Source organism: Doryrhamphus excisus, linkage group LG17 (assembly GCF_037039965.1).
Source record: "Doryrhamphus excisus strain RoL-2023G ecotype Guam linkage group LG17, RoL_Dexc_Guam_v1.1, whole genome shotgun sequence".
NCBI classification, from domain to species: domain Eukaryota; kingdom Metazoa; phylum Chordata; class Actinopteri; order Syngnathiformes; family Syngnathidae; genus Doryrhamphus; species Doryrhamphus excisus.
The window spans coordinates 9365453-9371452 of record NC_136373.1 but is presented as its reverse complement, the minus strand read 5'-3'; the positions used below and the strand labels follow the sequence as shown (position 1 = coordinate 9371452).

Sequence of the window (6000 nt, the reverse complement as noted above, 5' to 3'; positions counted from 1 at the left end):
GTATATATTACAAATGTGTGTTTTCTGCAGTATCTATTGTTACACTATTATTTCACAATGAATTGGAAAAAATGCCCATCGCCGAAACCCGCCGAAAATGTGCGGCCTTGACTTTGGCTGCATTGTCTTTTGCATAACCATTTTCATTTCTTGTGTATGTAATGTCTGATAGCAATAAATGCTAACTGGATGGACTACGTCAACTCTCCGTACGTAGAATGAATGCTATCTGCTATTTCGACTGACATACTGATCAGGTTACACTGCCGCTCAAAAGTTTGGGATCACTTGGAAATGTTTTTGTCCAGTCTGAGATATGGCTTTTTCTTAGCAGTCCTGCTATGACGTCCAGCATCCTGACGTCGCCGCTTCACTGTTGATACTGACACTGGTGTTTGATGGCTACTATTTAGTGCAGCAGCTCAGATATTTGTCTTCTTGTACAGTTGTGCATCGTTTTTCTGTCCTTGTTAGACCCAGTTTGTGCTGCTCTCTGAAGGGAGTAGTTAACAGCATGGTAAGAGATTTTAGTTTTAGTTTAGATTTTTAGATGGGTTTTCTAATAATCTATTAGCCTTATGAAATGATTAACCTGGATTAGCAGCCATACCAGGAGATTGATTGAGATTGAGGACTGACAGTTGTTGATAGTAGGCCTCTATGCAAAAATGTAGATCGTTCTTTGAAAACCATCTGATTCATTTTAATAGTTTGTGAAATAGATGAAAATGTTTGTGAAATTGAAAAAAAATGTTTGTGAAATGCATGCAAATGTGTTTTTCTTTGGAAAACAAAGAAATTTGCATGTGATCCCATACTTTTGAGCAGTAGTATATGTACACAACTACGGAGGAATTATGTGTATATTGCTATAACCATCTTGTCATACTGAAACCATATTGTCATACTGAATGTTGAATTTAATTGTATCAACTATTTTGATGACCTGTTAACATTGAAATACTAAAATACTAATCATTATTAGTGTATTATGATTGTAGTAGTTCCAAAGTTTACGAGTTAGAGGTATGTAGATGATTTGTAACACACACTGTGAGCCCAGTTATAGAGTATAAATGCACCAATTTAGAATACACTACATGCATATTCACTAAGTTTATAGCAGGAAGTCGATCTTTGGGACACAGCAGTGTCACCCCCCTATTTTTTTTTTTTTTACAAACATATCTCTGACAAATTTTATATAATAGGGCAAAAGCAGGCTAATAAGCAAGCCAATAAGCAGGCTAATACTAGCCAATAATCAGAAGAACAATAATGATGATAGTAATAATAATAGGCTAATGAATAATATAATAATGATTATTCTATAATTGATGAATGGTTGCAGAGCTTGAGCAGCGGTTTTGCAGTGTAGATTGTATGTACTTGTGTATATTTAATGGTGGCCTAAAACAATTGAGGATCTTTACTAAATCTGTCCAAAAGTGGGAAAGTTATATCCCGGCTCCTGTTCCTTATTTGTTTTTTGGATTTGGGGGACTTTTTAAAATGTCGGCTACATTCATTCATATCCTGTGCATCTCCAGGGGGCTAAGCCCCCTCCTGTCCTCAGAACCTAGTGACGCCCCTGTTGGGACACATCCAGTATAGTATATACCATGCACATATACTGGATGACACAAAGCAGAGAATCCAGACCACTTTTTCCAAGCCACGCCTGTGAAGCGACAAATTCAATTAAGAACTCCTCTTCCCACTTTGAGCAGGTCTCCAGGGCACATCTTCCAGGCAACTCTCCTTGTAAGAAATTAGAAAATGCCACAATAAAACGTGAAAAGTAACCCCCTTAAAATAAAAAAAAAACAATAACAACAATACAGCGACCCCTATTATGACTCCACTCACCGTCAGGACAAGGTCTCTAATAGTTGGAAGTGACGATAGGACGACAAAGTCCACGCAGGTAAGAGTTTGGCTTTTCCTCCAACTCTGCATGTTTCACCCCCCTGCGTGGAAGTCCACGCAGTAGGAGACCGGGGAGCGGGTCTAGCGGCAGCCGCCGAGTCCTCCTCATAGGACCTTATGAAGAGGGGGGCATCCACATCCAGAAGCATCCAGCGGGGCATGCCGCTCACTCTTTGCCGGGGGACTTCCAGCGGCGTCGGCAGCGAATCCTGAAGCCGCACGTACAGGCTTCTCTGACGCCTGCCTTTGAATACTGCATCGACCACAAACTCCACATTTTCATGTGGAGTTAAATCCCTCTAAGCGCTAAGTGTAGATTTCCAAAGTTGAGGCGCTTATGATTGTAACTTTTTTTCCGCTCCCAAAGAGTTCGCTCCCTGATTCCAAACACAAGTTATTCATGTTGCGATTATTATCTAGCATAACGCATTCTAACTGCAACAATATTCATCAGGGCAGCGACATTCATGGAGGAAAACGTAGTGAAAGAGTCCTTCAACGTACAGTAGCTGTCATTGACTGTAAATACTATGTACAGTAAGTCGGTTCAACACAGAGAAACGCGGAAGTTCTGCCGCTTATGAAAACTCTACAATATGATATCATTGTATTATTCTTATGTGCAACTTTGATTTGATTTGTTCTGCTGAAATGATGAGCAACTTCACTTATTTGTGCACAAACAAGACAGCGCCACCGCCAGTCACTGCCTGAGTAAACAGTTGTAAGAAATGAATGTTTATGCACCAACACACACACTGTATTCCTAATAGTATGCTTTTGTGCTAGTTCCTGCTCTCGGTGGCTGACAGGCAGCTTTTATGACATCCACCTCCTGTAGAACAAACAATCTGTTTAAGAACAGTCTACATCATTCTCCCTGTTTGCTTAGCAGTCATCGCTACACAACATCACCAATGTGTGAGGTTTCATTTCACAGGCTTTTTTTTCCACAAAAGGGTCACCATTTGTTCTCACGGGCATCTTGCCAGCGTGTTTGTTATTATTCTCAAGGATGACGATCAGGACAGGAATAGATGACTGGCACTTTAAACCCAGGCCTCTCATATTCTCGCAGGAGCTTCCTCCTTTGCTAATTATTGTGTTGTTTTCAGAGCAAATATGTCATATCCATGGCGACCAGGCAGGTTTATTGTCTCTCTCATGCAATAGCTCACAAAAGTAATTAATTATCCTTTTTTTCCACCCTCCCTCTCCCCCCTCCTGTCTTTGCTTCAACAGATCATTCATGGAAAGCCATCATCTTTATTAAAATGCTGCTGCTAGTACAAGAAAAGGTAAACAATGACTGTTTTTCTTTTTTGTCCATTTTGATGTCCCTTTTTGTGCTTTGATTCTTTTTATACTGTACCTAATTTGTGTATTTGTGAGATATTTTGCTACCACGCAGCATCTGCGGCGCATCCATTCATGCATGCAAAGCAAGCACACACTTACAACTTAAAAACACGTTTAGACAGGAATTTGCTTTGCATTTTGTGTGACTTAGCCAGATGAAAAGGTAAATTTACTTTGTGGCTACTTCTAATTCACGAGGTCCCCGGCCATAACAACAAGCAGCATGTGACAACTGTTAAGTCCGATAGTTGACCTGCGTGCCTGCTTACTGTACCAGGTTGCTGTTTGTACTGTTTGTCCCCAAAAGCACCGTAAAACAGCCACAATGAGGAGGTGTTGGCCGAGTGCTCCATCAGGGTGGAATGTGACAGCATGTGTCTTCTGCTGGGTGGCAGTCCATCCTGATCTGGATGCCATCCAGCCTTCACCGTCTCACGAGTGGCACGGGTTGCCATTTTTCTCAGCATTCATGTGACACAGCAATATCCATCTGTCAAAAATACTGCCCCTTATTTCTCTATGCTGTCTTTTGATCGCTCCATGCTCCTTTCACTAATCCTTTAATGCCATTATAGCTGACTTGAATTGGACACACATCTGCAACTAAGAAAGCAGAGAGATACTCATTTGTAGTGTTTTAAATGTCTGTTTTTTGGGCCTTTTCAAGAGACTAAATATTGATATTGTGATACACTGTAGTTTCATATTACAGTATCAATGCACCGTCATTATGTCGCTGTGTGATATCCAAGGAGGTGCAGGTTAGCCTTTTAATGTAATCTATCTCCTCTAGTTTCTGTCAGCATTGTTGAACAACCAATTAATGAAAAATAATCCAACAAGGTTTATGAGACGACTCCTTGTTTTTAAGATGAATTTTTTGAAAAATGTTAAAAACTGCATGGCAGTGGAGTGGTTAGCGTGCAGGCCACACAGCTAGGAGACCCGAGTTCAATGCCACCCTCGGCCATCTCTGTGTGGAGTTTGCATGTTTTCCCTGTGCATGCGTGGGTTTTCTCCGGGTACTCCGGTTTCCTCCCACATTCCAAAAACATGCTAGGTTAATTGGCCACTCCAAATTGTCCATAGGTATGAATGTGAATGGTTGTTTGTCTATATGTGCCCCGTGATTGACTGGCCACCAATCCCCATCTCTCGCCCAAAGACAGCTGGGATAGGCTCCAGCCCCCCCGCGACCCTCGTGGGGATAAGCAGTAGAAAATGAACGAATGTTAAAAACAAAATCAAAACCTGTTGTCAATATCAGTAAAATAAGAGCAATAAAAAAATATATGCTATTTTTAGCAGCTTGACAGCTGTTTGATGGACGACCCTTCTTCGTTGATCACCACTATCTTAAAGGGGTGGGGGGGGGGCTGGGTTTTTTGATATAAGTTGTATGACAACCCCATCAGCAGCGTGGGCTGCAACGCTCTGCATCTCCATCCACTGGGGAACACATACAGTATGTAAACAAGATGGCTGCAACGCTTGTACAGCGGATGAAGGTGCGGAGGGTCGCGGCCAACAAAGCATTTTGTTTGGAGAAGCCACCTTCAGCAATTAACTGGAACTATGTTTGTCATCACTGAAATCAGCCATACTTAGTACAAACATAGGTCACAGTCACAGTAGTCTCAGTAAGGAAGCCCAGACTCTCCTGTCACCTTTCCATTTGTACCTGGAGGCCACCAAGGCGTTCCTCAACCAGCTGTGAGTGCATTCTAGGTGAGTGTCCTCGGTCTGACCCAGGGCCTACTCCTGGCTGGGCACCTGGGGGCATTCGGAGTAGAAGCCCGAGTCCCCTCAACTCAGCAGGTCTCCTCTGTCCCCACTTTCGTTCATGTTCATAGGACCTTCTGAATCACTTTGTCTGGCCAGTCGCCGGTAGCATGTTTGCCTTGGGAGACCTTAGCTAACAGCTGTTAGGATCACCCAGGAACTCAAACCCCTCCACCATGATAAGGTGGCGATTCATTCAATACAGGCATGATGACAAAGAGTGGAAGAAAATATTATTTTTGCTATTGGTAGCTTACTTATCGATCAACCATCATGAGGTAAAACAATGTGGTCGTTTGGTATGTTGTCATCTTTGTATAGTTGTATAGTATTTTAGTGGTGGTATTAAGTGGTAGAATGGGTTAAAAGGCCCAAGTACGAAATGCCCCGGCTGCCACAAAATATTGTGATACTATATCGCAAGGTACTTTATGAACCTCTCATCAAGTTTCTAAAAAATGTTGTTTGTTGTCCTTCCATCATCACGAGTTGATAATTCTATTGGTTAATCATGGTGTGCTGCCACTGACGTTCATATTTCCCGCAGCCCAATCAGTCAGTGAAATGCCTCATGCCTCATAAGTACCCATCTGCATCTGTCAAGGGGTGTGTAGAATTAAACCCTTGTGTATTCCGTCTCAGTATGACCTTGGTGGTGGACCCCTGGTCTTTTAATGTCAAATAAGCATCAGTAATCCCAGGCGCCGCTTGACAGGCTTCAGGAGCCATTAGTTTTCTTTCCCAGCTCATAAGCTTTATCAATTGCCCCTCAGTGTAATGATTTTGTATACAAATCCACACAAGCATAGTGTTTGGCCTTGTAAAAATATACTGCCTTCAACATGTGCTAGTGTACCAGCATGGAGACACACATTTTTTTTTAATCACCGCCATTGTTTTTATTTTAGTACTGAGGAAATGTCCTTTTTG

At 42.0% G+C, this 6000-nt stretch overlaps 1 protein-coding gene across 2 annotated transcripts in view; it reads left to right on the top strand.

The window, feature by feature from the left end:
* Nucleotides 1–1732: 1732 nt before the first annotated feature.
* The window catches only part of casz1 (castor zinc finger 1), a 150948-nt gene continuing 146680 nt past the window's right edge, over nt 1733–6000 (top strand). For both annotated transcript variants that reach the window (XM_058083441.2, XM_058083442.2), the window contains exons 1-2: nt 1733–1927; nt 3172–3227. The gene's annotated coding sequence lies outside the window, so the exon portion shown is untranslated. The remainder of the gene's footprint in view (nt 1928–3171; nt 3228–6000) is intronic.